This window comes from Cervus canadensis, chromosome 26 (assembly GCF_019320065.1).
Source record: "Cervus canadensis isolate Bull #8, Minnesota chromosome 26, ASM1932006v1, whole genome shotgun sequence".
Lineage (NCBI taxonomy): Eukaryota > Metazoa > Chordata > Mammalia > Artiodactyla > Cervidae > Cervus > Cervus canadensis.
Genome location: NC_057411.1, coordinates 37,099,545 through 37,124,449, shown reverse-complemented (window position 1 = coordinate 37,124,449; position 24,905 = coordinate 37,099,545). Strand labels below are relative to the sequence as shown.

The following is a 24,905-nucleotide window of genomic DNA, read 5'->3' as shown; positions in this document are numbered from 1 at the left end:
ATAGCACCAAGGTCATTTCACTGGAGTGGAAAGGCTAATGCAAATGAGACATTTAAAAGGCTTTATGTAGAATATTCAGAGATGTTTCCTCACAGCAATATTACAACAGTAAAACTCTATTTTAAAAAGCTACCATATTCATAAATATGCTTTCAATTCCAACAATAATAACAAAAAAACCTCAATAAACCTTAAATTGTAATAGTAGATAAGTTATGGAGATCTAACACACAACATACTGAATGCAGTCAAAAATATTGTATTATTAATGTCAAGTTTGCCAAGATACTACATCTTAATTTTTTTCACTAAAAAAAAAAAAAGAAAAATTATAATCATGTGACCTGGTAGATCAGCAAATATGGAAAACTCAGCAGTGGCCACTGGACTGTAAAAGGTCAGTTTTCATTCCAATCCCAAAGAAAGGCAATGCCAAAGAATGCTCAAACTACTGCACAACTGCACTCATCTCACACGCTAGTAAAGTAATGCTCAAAATTCTCCAAGCCAGGCTTCAGCAATATGTGAACCATGAACTTTCAGATGTTCAAGCTGGTTTTAGAAAAGGCAGAGGAACCAGAGATCAAATTGCCAACATTCACTGGATCATTGAAAAAGCAAGAGAGTTCCAGAAAAACATCAATTTCTGCTTTATTGACTATGTCAAAGTCTTTAGCTGTGTGTATCACAATAAACTGTGGAAAATTCTGAAAGAGATGGGAATACCAGACCACCTGACCTGCCTCCTGAAAAGTCTGTATGCAGGTCAGGAAGCAACAGTTAGAACTGGACATGGAACAACAGACTGGTTCCAAATAGGAAAAGGAGTACATCAAGGCTGTATATTGTCACCCTGATTATTTAACTTCTATGCAGAGTACATTATGAGAAATGCTGGGCTGGAAGAAGCACAAGCTGGAATCAAGATTGCTGGGAGAAATATCAATAACCTTAGATATGCAGACAACACCACCCTTATGGCAGAAAGTAAAGAAGAACTAAAGCGCCTCTTTGTGAAAGTGAAAGAGGAGAGTGAAAAAGTTGGCTTAAAGCTCAATATTTAAAAAACTAAGATCATGGCATCTGGTCCCATGACTTCATGGCAAATAGATGGGGAAACAGGGGAAACAGTGGAAACAGTGGCAGACTTTATGTTTTTGGGCTCCACAGTCACTGCAGATGGTGATTGCAGCCATGAAATTAAAAGATACTTACTCCTTAGAAGGAAAGTTATGACCAACCTAGACAGTATATTAAAAAGCAGAGACATTACTTTGTCAACAAAGGTCCATCTAGTCAAGGCTATGTTTTTTCCAGTAGTCATGTATGGATGTGAGTGTTGGACTATAAAGAAAGCTGAGTGCCAAAGAACTGATGCTTTTGAACTGTGGTGTTGGAGAAGACTCTTGAGAGTCCCTTGGACTGCAAGGAGATCCAACCAGTCCATCCTAAAGGAGATCAGTCCTGGGTGTTCATGGGAAGGACTGATGTTCAAGCTGAAACTCCAATACTTTGGCCACTTGGTGCAAACAGCTGAGTCATTTGAAAAGACGCTGATGCTGGGAAAGATTGGGGGCAGGAGGAAAAGGGTACAACAAAGGATGAGATGACTGGATGGCATCACCGACTCAATGGACATGAGTTTGGGTAAACTCCGGGAGTTGGTGATGGACAGGGAGGCCTGGTGTGCTGTGGTTCATGGGGTCGCAAAGAGTCGGGCAGGACTGAGCGACTGAACTGAACTGACCTGTTAGAGGTGCTAGTGAACACCACAGCAGCAATCACGCAGTAATATATATGTTACGGGCTCCCCAGGTGGCGCTAGTGGTAAGGAACTCCCTTGCCAATACAGGAGACACACGAGACAGGGGTTCAGTCCCCCGATCAGGAAGATCCCCTGGAGGAGGGCACGGCAACCCACTCCAGTAATCTGCCTGGAGAAGCCCATGGACAGAGGGACCTGGCGGGCTACAGTCCATGGGGTTGCAAAGAGTTGGACATGATTGAAGCGACTTGGCGCACACACACACGCACATCTATGTTATATTGAACAAACACTGCATGCCTTAAATTTACACAATGTTTTATGTCAATTACATCTCAATAAAAATAAATTGAAAAAGGTGTTTCCAGTTACAAAATTAATTAACATATATAGTAAAATGAGTTAATATGGCCCTGGTGACTTAGGATCCAAGGTCCAATGTTATGTCCAAAGTTAACTTGGAAGTAACATTCAAACACTCATGGTGCATCCTTTTACTATAAATGACACTGTGTGTGTGTATGTGTGTGTGTGTGTGTGTGTGCGCGTGTGCACGCACGCACTCAATCATGTCCAACTCTTTGTGATCCCACAGACTGTAGGTCACAAGACTCTTCTGTCCATGGAATTTCCAGGCAAGAATACTGGAGGGGGTTGCCATTTCCTTCTCCAGAGGATCTTCCTGACCCAGGGATCAAACTCACGTATGTTGCATCTCATGCACTGCAGATGGATTCTTTACCACTGCGCCACATGGGAAGCCCCATAAATGACATTAATACTGTACAAACTCTTGTCATATGTTATGAAAACAATTTCCCATAAATTTTTCCCACAGAAAATAAATCTGAGGTCAAAGAGTCACAAAGATTTTTTTAAACTAAGACTCTATTCATATTAATAATGTATATAATTCCTTAGAATAAGTATTAACCTAAATAATTATTTGATAGTCACCAACGATATGATCAGAGATAGTCTGTTTGTGAACCAGAGAGATTCTGCATGTGTATTTGCATACTATATATACATATATACACATACTACACACACATTAAGGTACTACAAATGCAAATAAGCAACATGTAAAACCAGTCGCTGTTGAAGACACATTAATAAGAAAACAAAATTATATTAAGGAAACTTTGGTGGTTAGTTTTCAATAACTGGAAAAATTATTTTTTATACTTTGAGTTGCAAGGAGTTAGGCACGATTAAGCACACACACACAGACAATATTATTTATGGTACAAGGATACACCATGTGTGTTTGAATGTTACTTCTAAGTTAAATTTGGATATAACATTGAACCTTGAATCCCAAGTCACCAGGGCCATATTAACTCATTTTAATATCCATGTTGATTAATTTTGTAACTGAAAACATATTTGTTCAATTTATTTTTATTGAGATATGCTTGACATATAACATTGTGTTAGTGTAAGGTGTTATTCATAGAATTTTTGAAGATGTATCCAATTGGGTTTGTGGTATGAAGAAAATGAATCAGGACTCTCCCTGATTGTGCACGTTGGATTTTATTTTCTCTCAGTGCCAGAAGAACTTTATTATATTTATTCAGAATTGTCTCAGGAGAAAGCTTAAGTCTTTGACATTGCACAGAGCATCTATTGTTGCCAATGGAAGAAGTAGTTTGCTCACGGCTTTTAATAAACATAGGCATTTCTAATCTAGGTTGGGAGACACGATGGAGTAATATCCACACGTTAATACTTTCTCTGGCTGTTCTGTGAAATATGATTTCCTAAATTCATGAAGTGTGAAATATATGCCAGGAAATGCATGAATGATTTAAAAAATTAGAAGATTATTATCCATTCAGATGACCTATTTTCAGGTGGATATAAAAAAAGCACTCATAGTAAGTGACACAAGAAAACTCATCAACAGATATTTTAAAATTATACTTAACAAATTGCACTTATTATTCATTGGATTATGTGACTACAGTTTGAGAGAAGTGACTAAGATACTTCTTGTTTACTTCACATTTCCCCCAGGAATGGCTCAGGAAAAAAAAAAACAAAAAACTGGAAGGAATAATATATATTTGCTAAGCAAGACCATCCCCAAGAAAAAGAAATGCAAAAAAGCAAAATGGCTGTCTGAGGAGGCCTTACAAATAGCTGTAAAAGGAAGAGAAGTGAAAAGCAGGGGATAATAGGAAAGATATACCCATTTGAATGCAGAATTCCAAAGAATAGCAAGGAAATATAAAAAAGCCTTCCTCAGTTATCAGTGCAAAGAAATAGAGGAAAACAACAGAATGGGAAAGACTAGAGATCTCTTCAAGAAAATTAGAGATACCAAGGGAACATTTCATGCAAAGATGGGCTCAATAAAGGACAGAGATGGTAGGGACTTAACAGAAGCAGAAGGTATTAAGAAGAGGTGGCAAGAATACACAGAAGAACTGTACAAAAAAGATCTTCATGACCCAGATAATCATGATGATGTGATCACTCACCTAGAGCCAGACATCCTGGAATGTGAAGCCTAGTGGGCCGTAGGAAGCATCACTACGAACAAAACTAGTGGAGGTGATGGAATTCCAGTTGAGCTATTTCAAATCCTAAAAGATGATGCTGTGAAAGTGCTGCATCCAATATGCCAGCAAATTTGGAAAACTCAGCAGTGGCCACAGGACTGGAAAATGTTAGTTTTCATTCCAATGCCAAAGAAAGGCAATGCCAAAGAATGCTCAGACTACTGCACAACTGCACTCATCTCACACACTAGTAAAGTAATGCTCAAAATTCTCCAAGCCAGGCTTCAACAATACATGAACTGTGAACTTCCAGATGTTCAAGTTGGTTTTAGAAAAGGCTGAGGAACCAGAGATCAAATTGCCAACATCCGTTGGATCATTGAAAAAGCAAGAGAGTTCCAGAAAAACATCAATTTCTGCTTTATTGACTATGTCAAAGCCTTTGACTGTGTGGATCACAATAAACTGTGGAAAATTCTGAGAGATGGGAATACCAGATTACCTGATCTGCCTCCTGAGAAATCTGTATGCAGGTGAGGAAGCAACAGTTAGAACTGGACATGAAACAACAGACTGGTTCCAGATAGGAAAAGGAGTACATCAAGGCTGTATATTGTCACCCTGCTTATTTAACTTCTCTGCAGAGTGCATCATGAGAAACGCTGGGCTGGATGAAGCACAAGCTGGGAGAAATATCAAGATTGCTGGGAGAAATATCAATAACCTCAGATATGCAGATGACACCACCCTTATGACAGAAAATAAAGAAGAACTAAAGCACCTCTTCATGAAAGTAAAAGAGGAGAGTGAAAGAGTTAACTTAAAGCTCAACATTCAGAAAACTAAGATCATGGCATCTGGTCCCATGACTTCATGGGAAATAGATGGGGAGACAGCGGAAACGGTGTCAGACTTTATTTTTTTGGGTTCCACAGTCACTGCAGATGGTGGTTGCAGCCATGAAATTAAAAGATGCTTACTCTTCTTTGTAAGCTATGACCAACCTAGACAGCAGATTAAAAAGCAGAGACATTACTTTGTCAGCCAAGGTCCGTCTAGTCAAGGCTATGTTTTTTCCAGTAGTCATATATGGATGTGAGAGTTGGACTATAAAGAAAGCTGAGTGCCAAAGAATTGATGCTTTTGAACTGTGGTGTTGGAGAAGACTCTTGAGAGTCCCTTGGACTGCAAGGAGATCCAACCAGTCTATCCTAAAGGAGATCAGTCCCGAATGTTCACTGGAAGGACTGATGCTGAGGCTGAAATTCCAATACTTCGGCCACCTGATGGAAGAGCTGACTCATTTGAAAAGACCCTGATGCTGGGAAAGATTGAGGGCAGGAGGAGAAGGGGATGACAGAGGACGAGATGACTGGATGGCATCACCGACTCGATGGACAATAGTTTGAGTAAACTCTGGGAGTTGATGATGGACAGGGAGGCCTGGCGTGCTGCAGTCCATGGTGTTGCAAAGAGTCGGACACGACGGAGCGACTGAACTGAATTGAACTGAAGTACTACTGGCTCAGAGGGTAAAGCGTCTGCCTGCAATGTGGGAGACCTGGGTTCAATTCCTGGGTTGGGAAGATCCCCTGGAGAAGGAAATGGCAACCCACTCCAGTACCCTTGCCTGGAAAATCCCATGGATGGAGAAGCTGGTAGGCTATAGTCCATGGGGTCGCAAAGAGTCGGACATAACTGAGTGACTTCACTTCACGTCACACTATAATTATGTAATTATCCAGTGAGATGTGAATGATGATCTTCCATGTTTCTTGTTTAAATGGGATATGTCATCCCTCCTAACATTTGACTCCTGATGTACAGACATGAAGGATTCTTTCATAGAGCATTTACACAACTCTACCAGTGTTCATATCTTACATTAGTAACTGTATGTACCTGAGACTGTCACATAGCTCTTGCTGGCTTCAACTGTACCCAGCACTTGAAGCATTATGAGTTTTAATTTCAGTTTCATATGGTCTTTAAAATCCTGGCAAACAGTTAATGAATTTGGCTTAGCTAAGATAGAGAAGTTACAGCTGTATTTAGTTACTTTACAATTTTATGTTGTCTGCCTACATATTTTTCCCTTTACTAAACTCCACAGATGGAATTTCAGGAGAAACAAAGGAAATGTCATCATCATAATACATTCAACAATTAATCTATTTTCTTCTGAGAGATTTCAGATTATGCAACCAAGAATGTTCCAGAGAAGCATTATTGATGTTCTGACGCTGATGGGCACATGCTAAAAATATCTTTTAAAATTCCCCCAACAGCATTTAAAATCCATGTACATAATTTAATATTTTCATTTTTAAATAAAAAAAAGAACTAAGCATCACACATAATTTTTCTAGTTATTGAAAACTAAATAGCAACCACATTTTCCTTAATATAACTTTTTTTTCTTATTAATGTGTCTTCAACACTGACTCTTTTGCATGTTGCTCATTTATTTTTGTAACCATCATAAGTTTGGGAATTTTTGGAGAGGGGGCTGAGTGGCAAGGCATGTGGGATCTCAGTTTTCCAACCAGGGATGCAGCACATGCACTGGAAGCACAGAATGTTAATCACTGAGCCACCAGGGAAGTCAAAAGTTTGGAAGATTTTGATTATCTGACTCTAGGATAAACAATAAAGGAGGCAAACATTCTTTTACAGAATACTTATTTTCTTCTAATAAAGTCAATAAGGTAGGAAAAAAAATTTTTGTGCATTATAAAGGAGATGAAAAAAGGTTTAGGTTTACATTGCTGAATCTGTAATTCATAGTCTTAAAAGGAATTTAAATGGATTTTCTGGTATATCCAGGTGAATCTACAAAATCAACACCTAGAGTGCTCAAATCCACTCAAAAGTTGTCCCTCCTTTGGACACTTCAGTGGTCTTTTATTACAACACAAAAGCATTCTCCACATGTGAGCTAAATGATACCATCCTAGTTGGGGCTTCCCAGGTCGCTCAGTGGTAAAGAATATACCTGCCAATTCAGGAGATGCGGGAGACACAGGTTCGATCCCTGGATCAGGAAGATCCCTTGGCGGGGGAAATGAGTATTTTTGCCTGCAAAATTCCATGGACAGCAGAGGCCAACAGGCTACAGTCCATGGGGTTGCAAAGAGTCAGACATGACTGAGTGACTGATCACACACATATATATTGAGGGAAAGAAGAAAAAGTTTTAAAAGAATCCAATTATATACTTATTGTGCATCTCACACCAAAATGTTGTTCAGCTCTTTGTTCGAAAGGATACTTTACATAAGATACTACCACATATACAATAAATCCCCTATATTACAGCTGTTCGAGTTGTGAACTTCCAAAGATGCAAACACGTATTCCATCCATGTCAGTGTGTGCCTGATAAGTTGTATTCAACTCGTTGTGACCTCATAGACTGTATCCTGCCAGGCTCTGCTGTCCAAGGAATTCTCCAGGCAAAAATATTGGAGAGGGTTGCCAATTTCTGCTCCCAGAGATCTTCCCAACCTAGGTATCGAACACGCATCTCCTGCATTGGCAGGCAGATTCTTTACCACTGAGCCACCTGGGAAGCCCAATGTCAGGCATGAGTGAAATCACAGCTTGTCCTCCATTTCCTATTTCTGAAGACCCTTCAGCTCTACCAACTCCCACCCCCTTCTCTCTCCTCCAGTCAGTAACTCTTCTTGCCTGTTCACTCAACACCAGTCCCTGGAGGCCAGCTGTCATACTGTACTACTGAACTTGTCAAGGTACTGTGCTGTAAGATTAAAAATGCTTTATTTTTTTGTGTTTTTAAGTATTATCTGTGTTAAAAGTATTATATACTTATTACAGTATAGTACAGTATTTGTGTTATTTGGGCACCTAGGCTAGGGCAGGAGGAGAAGGGGGTGACAGAGGATGAAACGTTTGGATAGCATCATCAACTCAATGGACAAGAGTGTGAACAAATTCCAGGAGATACTGAAGGACAGGGAAGTCAGGCATGCTGCAGTCCATTCAGTCACAGACCTGGACATGACTGAGTGACTGAACAACATTAGGCTAACTTTGTTGGATTTAGGAACAAATTGTACTTATGAATGTGCTTTCAGAACAGGACTTGTTTGTATCTAGAAGATTTACTGTACAGATATATTACATTAGTGCTGTTGTCTACTTGAACTGTTTTTAAAAGAGATCAGTGCAAGCTGGAAGAGAGAAACAAAATTATATTGAGCAGAAATTAGGGGGTCTTGTTTTAATTTTTTGTTTTGTTATTGTTTTATTGTAAATCTAAATTTAGTTCTCTTTAGAAGTATGTGAAAGTCACTCAGTCATGTCCGACTCTCTGCCACCCCATGGACTATACAGTCCATGGAATTCTCCAGACCAGAATACTGGAGTGGGTAACCTTTCCCTTCTCCAGGGGATCTTCCCAACCCAGGGATCGAACCCAGGTCTCCCTCACTGCAGGCAGATTCTTTACCAGCTGAGCCACAAGGGAAGCGCTTTTATAATGCATGCTTATTCATGAAGCAGTTCTGGAATACAAAACAAATAAAGAAAGCTGAGCGCTGAAGAATTGATGCTTTTGAACTATGGTGTTGGAGAAGACTCTTGAGAGTCCCTGGGACTGCAAGCAGATCCAACCAGTCCATCCTAAAGGAGATCAGTCCTGGGTGTTCATTGGAAGGACTGATGCTGAAGCTGAAACTCCAATACTTTGGCCACCTCATGCGAAGAGCTGACTCATTTGAAAAGACCCTGATGCTGGGAAAGATTGAGGGCAGGAAGAGAAGGGGACGACAGAGGATGAGATGGTTGGATGGCGTCACTGACTCGATGGCCATGGGTTTGGGTAAGCTCCAGGAGTTGGTGATGGACAGGGAGGCCTGGCGTGCTGTGGTTCATGGGGTCGCAAAGAGTCAGACACGACCAAGCGACTGAATTGAACTGAACTGAACTGGTTTTAATTTAGATCTATGGCTTTTATGAAATATATTCTCATTTATAAGATTGTGACTCTACCTTAACATCAGTAGGCATTTTGCTTGAGCTGACAAAAATGATATTTTAACAGAATTTTAGACATTGTTTTGAAACATGACAATTTTCAAATTTCCTGAATTCTAATCTATGAAAATAGGCACATGAGTTGCATACTTATGGAGATATCAGAAATATTTGTACTCTTTTATCCAACAAATACATTCAAAACATACTCCTTATATCTATTCAACAAAGATTTATTGAATGTCTACATCATGTCAGACGCTGTTGTAGATGTTAGGGAAAAAAAGATGATCAAGAGTCTTAAAATTCTCTACTTTCTTTGAGCTCATGTTTTAGTTATACATGCAGTTTTGCTTTAGAAATACAGATTTTTAAGTGAATATCAACAGTGAGATCCTCATGAGTTTGTATATGTAGGCTTTCAATACTTCACAGATGTTTACCTCAATTCCCAGAATACAATCTTGATTCTTTAGCAATTTTTCAACCATTTCCTTAGAATAAACTATCAAGATAATCAGAAAAATAAAAAAACCGTAGGCCTTCTAAAATGTATTTAAGAATGGCTCATACGCATATAAACTGATACACAGAATCAGTGTCATCAAGGAAATGCAAACTGCAACAACAATGAGATACCATTCACACTCATTAGAATGGCTAGGATAAAAAAATGAAACACTCATACATTGCTGCTAGAAACACAAAATGTCACAGCCATTTTGGTAAACAGTTTGGCAATTACCCAAATGTTCAATACAGATAAAACCTAGCAATTTCACTTCTAGGTGTGCACCAAAGAGAAATGAAAACATGTCCACGCAAAATGCATATTCACATTATTTCTAAAAGCTAAAAAGCAGAAGCAACTGAAATATCTACTAACCGATAAAGGAATAAACAAACTGTAGTATATCCACAAAATGAAGGTCTGTTCATGAATGCAAAGCAACAAACGACAGATATTTGCTGTAATATGGATGAAGTTCAAAAGCATTATGCTTAAGTGAAAAAAGCTGGATGCAAGAGACCATATATTGAATAATTCCATTTATACAAAATGTCCAAAAAAGAGAAAATCTATAGAGACAGAAAGTACATTAGTGACTGCTGGTGAGAAAGGGCTGCTAGGAATAACAATAAAGGGTAGATGAGATGCTATCTGAGTGATAAGAATGTGCTAAAACTGATACATGGTAACAGCTGCATAACATGGGAAATCTGTTAAAAATCACTGCCTTGAAATGGGCAAACTGCATGATATGTAAAATGTGACTCAATACATTTATTTCAGAAAATATATACCTTTAAGGGATGTACTTTCACCAAACTCCTGCAAGAATATTTGCAATCTGACTTACAAGACACACAAAAACATATTTTCAGAATATAAGACCTTATAGGTATCTCACTTATCTGTTTGAGTAGGAATTGCTATGCAGATTTCAAAACTGAAAAGAAGATATTCTGTATTAAAAACACTGAAGAGTTCATGTTAAGCACTAGTTTCTGCATTTATGCATTCAGGCATATTACTTTTCCTTGACATGTGTGCATGTTAAGTCACTTCAGGTGTGTTCAACTCTTTGCGACCCCATGGACCATAGCCCGCTAGGCTCCTCTGTCTATGGAATTCTGCAGGCAAGAATACTGGAGTGGATCGCCATGCCCTCCTCCAGGGGATCTTCCTGACCCAGAGATCAAACCTGTGTCTCTTTTGTTTCCTGCATTGGCAGGAGGGTTCTTTACAACTAGCTCCACCTGGGAAGCCCAAAATGTTAAAACCATCATCAATGTAATGATACTTACAATGACAATAAATATGCTAAATGCCTTCTTCACATTGTACCATTTATTCCGGGTGTTTTTGTTCCACTTTCTTTTATTTTAAGTGCATGAATACAATTGAGGAGGTATTAGGGATTATTTCCATTTTACACACAAAGACACTAGGAATTTGGAGAAGTTAAGTAACTAGTCTTAGATTGTTAACATATGAAGTAAATGGTGCCTGCTTCTCATCAAAGTCTGAACTCTTATTCCTTCACTGCTTCTTACAAATAAGTACACAGATGCCAACTGACAGATATGCCAAATACTGGGAAAATTCTTGGTTAATTGGCTATTTTTTTTCATCACTCAATCAGGTTAGTGGAAGTGAGCTTAAATTTATTCAAAATTAAAATGAAAGGAAAGAGAAATTCAGGTCCCCTACTTCAGATGTACTTTTAAAATACATTACCAAGAGAGTAAGCATAATGGAACACGACAGATTTCCAGCTAACAATCTGTCTTACATAAAGTATTTAGTAAGTATTCATTTGAGCAAGTATTTTCCACATATGAAATATTTTCCCTGAAGCTCATTAATTTTTCAGACCTTGGTATGTTTACAAGAGGGTTTCATGAGACTCTTGCAAGTTACATCCATGGTTCAAATTAGATATGAAGCCAAACATTCAAGGAAGTAGGCCTGTCAGTACTGGAAAAGAGTGATCTGACTGTATTTCCTCAAGTGTGGTTGTTGTCCAGTCATTAAGTCATGTCAGACTCTTTGCAACACCGTGGACTGCGACACACAAGGCTTCCCTGTCCTTCACTATCTCCTAGAGTTTGCACGAACTCCTGTCCATTAAATCCGTGATGCCACCCAACCATCTCATCCTCTGTTACCCCCTTCTCCTCCTACCTTCAGTCTTTCTCAGAATCAGGGTTTTTTCCAATGCACTGGCTCTTCATATCAGATGGCCAAAGTACTGGAGCTTCAGCTTCAGCATCAGTCCTCCCAATAAATATTCAGAGTTGATTTCCTTGAGGATGGACTGGTTTGATCTCCTGGCAGTCCAAGGGACTCTCAAGAGTCTTCTCTAGCACCACAGTTCAGAAGCATCAATTCTTTGTTGCTCAGCATTTGTTATGGTCCAACTCTCACATCGATACATGACAATGGGGAAAATCATAGCTTTGACTGTATAGACCTTTGTTGGCAATGTGATGTCTTTGCTTTTTAATATGCTGTCTAGGTTTGTCTTTTCTTCTAAGGAGCAAGCATCTTTTAATTTCACGGCTGAGTCATTATCCGTAGTGATTTTGGAGCCCAAGAAAATAAAATTTGTCACTGTTTCCACTTTCCCGCCATCTATTTGCCATGAAATGAAGGGACCAGATGCCATGGTCATAGTTTTTTGAATGTTGAGTTTTAAGCCAGCTTTTTCACTTTCCTCTTTCACCCTCATCAAGAGGCACTTCTAAATCAAGTGCCACATGGACAGGACTTTAATGACAACAAATGACACAGTAGCAACACTAGTCCATTTTTGATTTGCTATTCCTGATTATTATATCAAGTAGGAAGTACCAGTTGGGGATGAGAGAAGTTCTCAAGTGGTTCTGGCACCTGCCAATCTTCACTTTCATCAGATAAACAGAGGTTCCCAGGGTCAGAGTTTTCCCAAAGCAGCTATATTCAGATAGCATTTAATAATATGCTCTGTGGCCACTGCACTTGTGCTATATTAACCTTGTATTTATGGCAAGTGATGCTGCTTTTTAGGGGGAAAAATATCAAGTTCCTTTTACAGTGAAATTGATAAAAAATAAAAACAGTGAATAAAATTTAAGGAAAAATATCAGAAAATCAAATACAGGTGTTATAAGAATATGGCCAAAGTCAGGATAATCCTATGTGAATGACAGGCATTTGAAGTACTCTAAAACAATGGTTATCAGTCTTGTCAAGCCACCATAATATATAAGAACTGCATCAAAATATAGAAATGTTAGGAGCTACCATAGCTAAATAGATGCCCAGAACTTTGGAGGGCTGACTTCCATCTGGACTTGGGAAAATCATCTCAGTTGCTGAAAATAAGTAGCTAATTTGCCATCTACAAGTTCAGGACTTGCCTTGGTGAACCCTGAGTCTGTTCTTTGCTTTTCCAACTCTACCTATTCTTATGCCCTCAAGCTACTCTTTTCTTTCTTCACTTTCCACAATCAGGCTCAGCAAGACCTTTGATTTACACTATGATATAAATGCTCTATATCTATATCTATATGTGTTATCCAACTCCACAGTGTTTGAGTTTTCACATGGATCAAAATATTGCTGTTCAGTTGCAAAATTGCCTCTTACTCTTTGTGACATCATGGACTGCAGCACACCAGGCTTCCCTGTCTTTCACTATCTCCTGGAGTTTGCTCAAACTCATGTCCATTGAGTTGGTGATGCCATCCAACCATCTCATCTTCTGTTGTCCCCTTCTCATCCTGCCCTCAAAAATCTTTCCCAGGATCAAAGTCTTTGCCAATGAGATGTCTCTTCCCATCAGGGGGCCAAAGTATTGGAGCTTCAGCTTCAGCACCAGTCCTTTCAGTGAATATTCAGGGTTGATTTCTTTTAGGATTGACTGGTTTGATCTCCTTGCTGTTTAAGGGACTCTCAAGAGTTTTCTGGACATCAAAGCAAAGGTACTGGGATGTACTTTTTAGGCTGCTCTAGAATTTCAGGCCCATTTTAGCAGATAGGAAATTTTTTATTTTACACAAAAAATGTATTCCCCAGAAAGTAATTTATCTTTCACAACAGTATAAGACCTGCTTAGCTGAGTCAGAACTAATATGTTGCTTCCAGTAGTGCCTTGATGTTAATTTTTGTCTCCATTTCATATATTAGAAAACTGAGGCACATCACTATAAAGAAGCAATTTTCCTTCAACCCACACTTCTGCAGCCCACTGTCTGTCTACCATGTCCCAAGTTGTGCTTAGAACACCATATGTATAAGAATGCATATAAAGATTATCTGGGGATTTGCCCAAAATGCAGATTCCTAGGTATCCTTAATCCTTTTAAATCTGAACGAGAGTTACTGGGGTCTGGGCATCTGGACCGTGAGATCTCTCTCTGGGTCATTCTTTTCCAAAATAATGTTTGAGAATCTGTCGTGTGTCCCTTTCAAGGTCACTTTTTATAACTCAGGTCAGTAAGTCTCAAAATTATATGGCTACCCAGAGATTAAAATTAAAATGTGTCTGGCTTTTCTGTCTCCTAAACTTTAGGCTTTTTATTTTTTTATTTATTTGCATTTACATCTGTAGACTTGAAGTGTGTTTAGTGATCCTGAATCAGTCACCAACACAAATGAAAAATAAAACAGGAGAAGAGGAGGAGGGATGAAGGCAGAATGAGCTCAGTATACGGGGGAGGGCAGCTGGGGTACCTGGGACAGCAGCTGTCTTATGGGATTCTTGGACAGAGTGTGGAAAATTGCAGCCTTCTCCAGCCTTCTGTCTTAGCTCTTGAAGGTGGTGGTGTAAGTGTGTAGTTATTTTGTTGCTGAGCAATTAATGCTACAATGTGACACCCACATGGCCATTTTTGACCCTACCTTCTCAGCTCTTCCAAACTGCATCTTTCTTAACAGCTGATACCATCTGGAGAGCTTTGGAAACAAAATAACACTTGGCTCCTAATCTGGTTTCACACATTCTGCATTTCATTTTTGTCCCTTCAATGTGGGGAAGTTTAACATAAAATGTTATATTTTGATTTGTTTCACTTTGAAACAGAAATAATGAAGAAAAGAATGGTTAGGAACTCCAACATCTGTTGTTTTTTACAGTTGACATAAACCGATTAAATACAAATTTTTTCAGGTCAGTGAAAGCGTCCTTTCTCACAGAATTCCCTTTGGTCAAGGAGTCTGTGGAAATACCTCATCTAACTGTAGGAACAACAAGTCATTCATATATAAAGGTCTCAAACCTGGACCTCAGAACTGGGAAAACAGCATTTTATGCCATTAAAGAAGAGTAGAAAGTGCCTGGTCTCATAAAAGCTGGCACATGCACTTGCAATTTCTAAATTGAAGCAGTCTATGTTCTAAATTTCTTTTTCTCAAACCATATTTTTTTCTCTTGTAACACAAGATATTTCCTTTCATTCAAATATGAAATATTAACTTTCAAATGGATCCACAGCTTCAAAAGTACAGGCTGATTTATGAACATAGATGCTCAGCAGCATATGACTAATATATGCAAAACATTGAAAACAACAACAAAGGAGAATTAGACAAGCCCCTACGATGGTATGATGAATTATTATCAGTTTAGCTCAGTCGCTCAGTCGTGTCCGACTCTTTGCGACCCCATGGACTATGAATTATTACATTATCCCTGACATCATGTTTATGAAAATTACTTAGTGACATGGAAAGTTGTTTATGATACAGTGTTACCATGAAAAGGAAAAATACAAAAACTGTGTGATTCCAGTATCTGTGTGTGTATATATATATGTATATATAAATCTGCATTTAGATATATCTCTATTTTTATTCTCTACATATCAACTTACATATGTGTATATATATATGTATATATAAAACAAGAGCTCTCTGGGTTGTTTAGTTTTAAAATATACATCTTTCCTTCTTATATGCTTCTATATTCTAAATTGTATACAAAATGTTATAATTTAAAATGTGATTTTACTGTTTATATAAAATTTTAATAGCACTATACTTTTATAATTATAAAATGTTATTTAAAAAGCTCACTTTAAAACTCAAATTTTTGAGCTTAATATTAGAGCTAAAGTACTATTAGGCCTTAATATTAAAATTAAAGATGGTCTTTGCAGAATTCCTGTGAGATTTTCTCTACAGATTTTAATAAAGATGAAAGCTAAATTTGGTGACTCTTTGGTGAGATATAAACTTTGTTAGAATAAACAGGGGATAATATTTATTCATTCTTATTCTTTAACATAACTCACAAAGAAAAATTTCTGTACTTTGCTTTATATATTAATATCTAGTCAAAACATTGTGCACGATCTATATTTTTTAACTTAATTCTTTTTTTAGATCACTTTGATGATGAACATTGGTGAGAATAACTTGAACTAGTAAATGTTCCCAGGCAGTTTTTCTTCACATCCCCCAAAACTGAAACCTCTACTAGGACTTGATCACATGAAATTTTAAACCCAGCCAATTCACTAAAAAATCTGATGGGCTGAATACTGTACTTTGGAAATGTACACATTTCCAAAAGTAATTCACTCTCCTTGGAAAATTATGGATTATTTATTCCCAAATAATGTAGTTTACAATTACACTTGGTTACAAACATGTTACTTTTTTTATTTTGTGGTCCATGAATTTGGGAAATCTTTTTTTTTTTTTTAATCAGCAGCAATTTGCCTATCTACCTCCCTATGACTGAGGGACTCAAGTTTAACAATTTACTTAGGAAAACAAGCATATTCAGATTGCTACAGTGGCATATCATGATCTCTTTTGATTTTCATCTCTAGCTCCTGGTCAGAGCTCCTAAAACCCTTGCAATTTCCTAAATTATAATAATATAGAAGCACCTTTTGTTATTTGCTTTTTATCCCTGGTTCCTAAAATAGTTATGGAATGAAGAAAGAGAAAGGAAAGAGTCTTTGTTAATCCTACCAAGTTCTTTCAACTGTGCCTGAATTTACTTAAGGCATCCTTGAGAAAGTCCCTAAGGATGATGCGGGGTGGAGTGGGTGAAGGGTTGTTGCCAAAGAAACCAATCAGGTGAATAGAAGGTTGGAACCTTAGCCCCAATGATTAATCAACCATGCCTATGGCAAGAATACTGGAGTGGGCTGCCATTTCCTTCTCTAGTGGATCTTCCCAACCCAGGGATTGAATGTATGTCTCTTGAGTCTCCTGCATTGGTAGGTGGATTCTTTACCACTGTGCCATCTAGAAAAGTCCCTGCGTAACGAAGTCTTCATAAAAATTTCCTCACTGAAGGGGTTTGGAAAACTTCTAGGTTAGTGAACATGTCCAAGTGCAAGGAAGGTGGTGTAAGTGGGGAGGGTGTGACTGTTCCGAGCCCCTCCGCCATCCCTGCCCTATGCCTTTCTTTCATCTGTGTTCCTGAATTGTATCCTTTTATCACAAACCAGTAGTCTAGTAAATGGACTGTTTTCCTGAATTCTGTGAGCTCTTCTGCAAATGATTGAGCTTGAGGACTCTGATTTATGGCTGGTTGGTCAGAAGTACAGGTGATAACCTGGCGGGACTCATGACTGGTGCCTGAAGTGGGTGGGGGTGGTGAGGCAGTCTTGTGGAAATGAGCCCTTAACCTGTGGGGTATGAACTAACTCTGGGTAGTTACTGTCAGAACTGATTAACTCAGGACAGTCAGTGCACGACCATCAAGACCTGGAGAATTTGCTTGTTGTGGAAAACCCACACGTTTGGTGTCAGAAGTGCTCTGTGGGTAGATTAGTAGAAAATATTAGTTTTCTCTCACAGAGTGGTTTTTTCTCTTTAGTATGTAAGTAAATTTTTTCCATTTGTTTAAGTGTCTTTCAATGAATTTCCATTTCACTTAGAATAAAAATGACATTTCTTATCATAACCTACTACATTGTTCAGGATCAACCTCTTTCATCTCATCTCCAAGGACGTCATTGGTAAATTTTACCCAAGATACGTGGAGGAAATGATACAACCTATATATACTTTTTCTGGAAATAGAGATTGAGTAACTTTCCCGCTACTTTTGAGACCAGAATTTCTTTGATAACAGAAGTAGTCAAAAGCACTACAAGAAACTGCTGAGTCAGTAATCATGATGCACATGGGTTCACAAATCCTCAGCAAGTTGCTTCCAAGTCAGATACAGCAAAATATTAAGAGTAATACATCACAACCAAAAGTGGTTTATTCTAGGAGTGCAAAGATGGCTTAACATTTAAAATCCACCTCATTAACATAATTAAACAGAAGAATCATATGATTTCTACAGTAAATATGGAAAAAGTCGGTTTGATAAAATTCAGTTGTCAGTCATTATTAAAACTGTTAGCAAACCAGAAATAAAAGAATATTTTCAAACATGATAAAGGGCAACATACAGAAAACTTATAGCTACCATCATGAGTAATAGCAAAAAACTAAAAACTTCCCTCTACATATAAGAAACATATGTCCACTCACCATTCTTGTAGAATAGTTCTTAGCAAGGACAAAAAAATCAAGAAAAAGGAATACAAAGCATATCAAAAAGGAAGAAATAAAACTCTCATTATATACAGTCAACAAGATCATGTATAGAGAAAATCCTAAAGGATCTAAAAAACACAATCCTCTAGCATTTATAAATAAATTTATCAAGTTTGTAGGAAAAAATATCTCTATAAAAATCATATTTATATAATCTAGCAGAATAATTAAGAAAATTAAACATAAAAAACAATGCTATTCACCAAAGCCTTAAGGATGAATGTAACAAAACAGAGCAAGATCTTACAGTGAAAATTACAAAACATTGCTGAAATATGAAAAGTCCTAATGACACATGGAGATGGGCTATGTTCAAGGATTAGAAGATTTCATATTCTTACACTGTCACTTTTCTCCTAATTGATTTCTAGAGTCAATGAACTATCTATCAAAATCCTAATAGGCTTCTTTCGTAAACACTGACACACACTAAATTTTTTAGAGATATGCAAATGTCATAGAATATACAAAACAATCTTGTAAAGAACAAAGTTGGGGAACTTACTCCACTTTATTTCTAGATTTTAAAGCTATCGTGATTTTCTCCTAAAATAACATCCCACAAATTCTTCCTTTCCTGTACACGTGTGCCACTTCTATCCATTAAGCTCTGGAGTTTATTTCCCTTCCCTGAAATCTAGGCTGCCCCTGTTTCGTGACTTGCTTTGATCAATGCAGTGCTTACAAGCTTCCATATTCACTCTCTTAGAACCTTGAGCCATAATGTCACTGAGTCTGAATAATCTGATAGAGATTAAAGTTTCATGAAGAGATGCTCTGCTGGATGTGAGGCTTCAAAGAGAGAGAGCGGACCACGCAGCCTCCAGCTACCTCCCGTGTACGCTAAGTTGTTTCAGTCATTTCTGACTGTTTGAGACTCCATGGACAGTAGCCCACCTGGCTCCTCTGTCCATAGGATTCTCTGGGCAAGAATATTGGAGTGGGTTGCCATGACCTCCTCCAGGGGATCTTCCCTACCCAGGGAACGAACCTGTGTCTCTTAACGTCTGTTGCTCAACCACTGGCACCACCTTGGAAGCCCAGCTAGCTTAGTCAACTCAGATAATGCTCCAGACATGTGAGTGATGCCTTCTTAGATCCTTCAGACTTAACTGATCTATATTAATCAACACCACGTGTTGGAGAAATGAGGACATCCTTACCAAGTCCTGCCTAAATTGCTGATTTACGAACAAGTGATTGGTTGTTCTTGCTGATGCCACAATATTTGGGGGTCAGTTCATATACCAGGGTAGAAATCTGACTGAGCAAATGAATGACATTCCTTTTTCTCAAAGCAGGCTAGTAACATCATCATATCGTGCCTTATGCTGAAATACTCTCTGTAAGTCTCTTCTACAGATTTTCTAGGGAACAGGCAGCTTCTGTAGATACACTTCAGAAATTAAAAGATAAAGACATTTTTGTGCAGCATGAAATTAACTGAAAGAACTTTCTGATTAAATTTCTGATTGTAAAAGTAAGGTTTACAGATCTGAAAGAGACACGTGAACCCCAATGTTCATTGCAGCACTGTTTATAATAGCCAGGACATGGAAGCAACCTAGATGCCCATCAGCAGACAAATGGATAAGGAAGCTGTGGTACATATACACCATGGAATATTACTCAGCCATTAAAAAGAATTCATTTGAATCAGTTCTAATGGGATGGATGAAACTGGAGCCCATTATCCAGAGTGAAGTAAGCCAGAAAGATAAAGACCATTACAGTATACTAACGCATATATATGGAATTTAGAAAGATGGTAACGATAACCCTATATGCAAAACAAAAAAAGAGACACAGATGTACAGAACAGAATTTTGGACTCTGTGGGAGAAGGCGAGGGTGGGATGTTTCGAGAGAACAGCATCGAAACATGTATATTATCTAGGGTGAAACAGATCACCAGCCCAGGCTGGATGCATGAGACAAGTGCTCAGGCCTGGTGCACTGGGAAGACCAAGAGGAATCGGGTGGAGAGGGAGGTGGGAGGGGGGATTGGGATGGGGAATACATGTAAATCCATGGCTGATTCATGTCAATGTATGACAAAAACCACTACAATATTGTAAAGTAATTAGCCTCCAACTAATAAAAATAAATGAAAAAAAAAATAAGTAAGGTTTACTGAATTTATAGTATAAAAAAGGGGAGTACGTTCCTCATCATTACACAAAATTAATGTTTATCTTTTCTTATATTTTCTTTGGTCTCAATGTATTAATGCATTTTATGAAAAAAATGAATTTTTTTTGCAATTGGGATCATATTTTATATAAAGTTTATTGTTAGCCTATAGTTATCAGGAAATAATTACTTACAGGGCACATCTCTTCTTACAAGTACCCTAAGACATATAAAATAGACGCTTATTCTCACATTTAGCAAAGATCTGTTATCAGAAACACACTTAAAATGCTTATGTCAGGAGAATTTTTAATAAATAAACTTTACTATTAGGGTCATCTGCGTGTACTGAGACCATTACACAAATACAAAGAAAAAGGTCATTGAAATTTATCAGTGTCGTATGAAGTTCATTGCACAGAATATTGTTTTCTCATAATGTGATATTTTATTATGAGAATGCCATTGACAAACTTTTTTCTAATTTTAGCACAAAACTTTACATTTCTCCTAGATAAACCATTGTTTACATATTCTAAACAGGCCTGAACTATGGAACCACTGAACTTTATTTTTTTCAAAGTATAGACTAAGACATGAGGGTCCCCCACCAAAAGTATATCTGCAAATGTATTCTCTGACCTTAGTTTTGAATTCATTTCCTTACCTCCACATTTAATTTTCTATCAAAGGGATTTATGAATCTTTATAAACTATGATACTTTTTTGTAAAATTAATTTACCTGTCTTATTTTTCCATTTATCATTATATAATTAGCATTTTTTTAACATTTTAATAACTAAGCAACATTTTATTATGTTAATCACACTACTGCTAGAGACAATAGATTGGTGTTCATTCTTCAGTATTATAGAGATTGTAAGAAACAACTCTGCATTTCAATTTTTGCACAGATTTTGTTTTTTTTCTAGGATTAGGTTTTCCTTATGGGGTCTTGAAATATATTACCAAATTTCTTTAGAAAGACTACAATGATCTACGCTAATCATGAGGGTGCCTACTTCAACACACCTTGCCAGCACTGAGTAGTATTATTGTTCAGGATTTTGTTAATGTGACCAGTAAAAGGACATCAAATGAGTTAACATGATTTTTTAAAAATTATTATTAGCACAAACCCATACTCTCAACGATACTTCCCTTACCTTGTATCAAGTATTCAAGAGTCTTCTTGTCTATTTGTTCTATAGACCTGTGTCTATCCATGTGATAATTCTATACTTTCAAAGAGAAAGTACACTACACAATTACCTCTAATCATAAGAAAAGTTACAATATAAATGTTCAACATTACTGAAGTAGTTATATGTGACATAGCTGCAGACTGAAACAATTATTAAAAATTATGCTTATAGAGTTTGCCAACAATCAGATGCTAAATTAGAATATGTTGGCATAAGGGCGTTTTGCAACTATTGATATGAAAAAAAAACTTGTTTCTGTTGAATTAAAAAAAATGAAGAGGTAATTAACAAAATATTGTCAGTGCTCAACTCAATTAGTGGAGTTATGGGTGCTTTACGCATTCTTTGCTGGAACTTTCATTATTTTCTAAATTGCACCAAGCTATATACTTTTCCTTGCTTCCTTGCAAATCTTTTCTAGATTAGGGTGGGGCTATATATTTAAGACACAATGCTTTTAATTACAGTGTCAATATCCCAAGCTGTTGATCAACACTTTAAATATTCTTTAGCTGAAAGAATTCAAAGAAACATCAAACAAGAGAAGACTGCTATTTTAAAAATTCACTTTTCCTTGCAGAAGAAGGTAAACTTCCAAACTCATTCTATGAGGCCACCATCACCCTAATTCCAAAACCAGACAAAGATGCCACAAAAAAAGAAAACTACAGGCCAATATCACTGATGAACATAGATGCAAAAGTCCTTAACAAAATTCTAGCAAACAGAATCCAACAACATATTAAAAAAATCATACACCATGACCAAGTGGGCTTTATCTCAGGAATGCAAGGATTCTGTAATATCCACAAATCAATCAATGTAATACACCACATTAACAAATTGAAAGATAAAAACCATATGATTATCTCAATAGATGCAGAGAAAGCCTTTGACAAAATTCAACATACATTTATGATTAAAACTCTCCAGAAAGCAAGAATAGAAGGAACACACCTCAAGATAATAAAAGCTATATATGACAAACCCACGAAAGCATTACCCTCAATGGTGAAAATTGAAAGCATTTCCCCTGAAATCAGGAACAAGACAAGGTGCCCACTCCACCACTACTATTCAACATAGTGTTGGAAGTTTTGGCCACAGCAATCAGAGCAGAAAAAGAAGTAAAAGGAATCCAGATAGGAAAAGAAGAAGTGAAACTCTCACTGTTTGCAGATGACATGATCCTCTACATAGAAAACCCTAAAGACTCTACCAGAAAATTACTAGAGCTAATCAATGAATATAGTAAAGTTGCAGGATATAAAATAACACACAGAAATCCCTTGCATTCCTATATACTAACAATGAAAAAACAGAAAGAGAAATTAAGGAAACAATACCATTCACCATTGCAACAAAAAGAATAAAATACTTAGGAGTATATCTACCTAAAGAAACAAAAGACCTATACATAGAAAACTATAAACACTGATGAAAGAAATCAAAGAGGACACAAACAGATGGAGAAACATACCATGTTCATGGATTGGAAGAATCAATATTGTCAAAAGCTTATACTACCCAAAGCAATCTATAGATTCAATGCAATCCCTATCAAGCTACCAACGGTATTTTTCACAGAACTAGAACAAATAATTTCACAATTTGTATGGAAATACAAAAAACCTCGAATAGCCAAAAAATCTTGAGAAAGAAGAATGGAACTGGAGGAATTCAACCTGCCTGAGTTCAGACTCTACTACAAAGCCACAGTCATCAAGACAGTATGGTACTGGCACAAAGACAGAAATTATAGATCAATGGAACAGAATAGAAAGCCCAGAGATAAATCCACGAACCTATGGACACCTTATCTTTGACAAAGGAGGCAAGGATATACAATGGAAAAAAGACAACCTCTTTAACAAGTGGTGCTGGGAAAACTGGTCAACCACTTGTAAAAGAATGAAACTAGAACACTTTCTAACACCATACACAAAAATAAACTCAAAATGGATTAAAGATCTAAATGTAAGACCAGAAACTATAAAACTCCTAGAAAGAACATAGGCAAAACACTCTCCAACATAAATCACAGCAGGATCCTCTATGACCCACCTCCCAGAATATTAGAAACAAAAGCAAAAATAAACAAATGGGACCTAATGAAACTTGAAAGGTTTTGCACAACAAAGGAAACTATAAGCAAGGTGAAAAGACAGCCCTCAGATTGGGAGAAAATAATAGCAAATGAAGAAACAAAGGATTACTCTCAAAAATATACAAGCAACTCCTGAAGCTCAATTCCAGAAAAATAAATGATCCAATCAAAAAATGGGCCAAAGAACTAAACAGACATTTCTCCAAAGAAGACATACAGATGGCTAACAAACACATGAAAAGATGCTCAACAGCACTCATTATCAGAGAAATGCAAATCAAAACCACAATGAGGTACCATTACATGCCAGTCAGAATGGCTGCTATCCAAAAGTCTACAAGCAATAAATGCTGGAGAGGGTGTGGAGAAAAGGGAACCCTCTTACACTTTTGGTGGGAATGCAACCTAGTACAGCCGCTATGGAAGACAGTGTGGAGATTTCTTAAAAAACTGGAAATAGAACTGCCATATGACCCAGCAATCCCACTCCTGGGCATACACACTGAGGAAACCAGATCTGAAAGAGACAGGTGCACCCCAATGTTCATCGCAGCACTGTTTATAATAGCCAGGACATGGAAGCAACCTAGATGCCCATCAGCAGATGAATGGATAAGGAAGCTGTGGTACATATACACCATGGAATATTACTCAGCCATTAAAAAGAATTCATTTGAATCAGTTCTAATGAAATGGATGAAACTGGAGCCCATTATGCAGAGTGAAGTAAGCCAGAAAGATAAAGAACATTACAGCATACTAACACATATATATGGAATTTAGAAAGATGGTAATGATAACCCTGTATGCAAAACAGAAAAAGAGATGTACAGAACAGACTTTTGGACTCTGTGGGAGAAGGCAAGGGTGGGATGTTTCAAGAGAACAGCATTGAAACATGTATATTATCTATGGTGAAACAGATCACCAGCCCAGGTTGGATGCATGAGACAAGTGCTCGGGCCTGGTGCACTGGGAAGACCCAAAGGGATGGGGTGGAGAGGGAGGTGGGAGGGGGGATCGGGATGGGGAATACATGTAACTCCATGGCTGATTCATGTCAATGTGAGACAAAACCCACTACAATATTGTAAAGTAATTAACCTCCAACTAATAAAAATAAATGAA

At 37.5% G+C, this 24,905-nt stretch overlaps 1 protein-coding gene across 6 annotated transcripts in view; it reads right to left on the bottom strand.

Moving 5' to 3' along the window:
- ARHGAP24 (Rho GTPase activating protein 24) overlaps positions 1 to 24,905 on the bottom strand; it is a 539,270-nt gene that overhangs the window by 27,264 nt on the left and 487,101 nt on the right. The gene's annotated exons all lie outside the window — the stretch shown is intronic.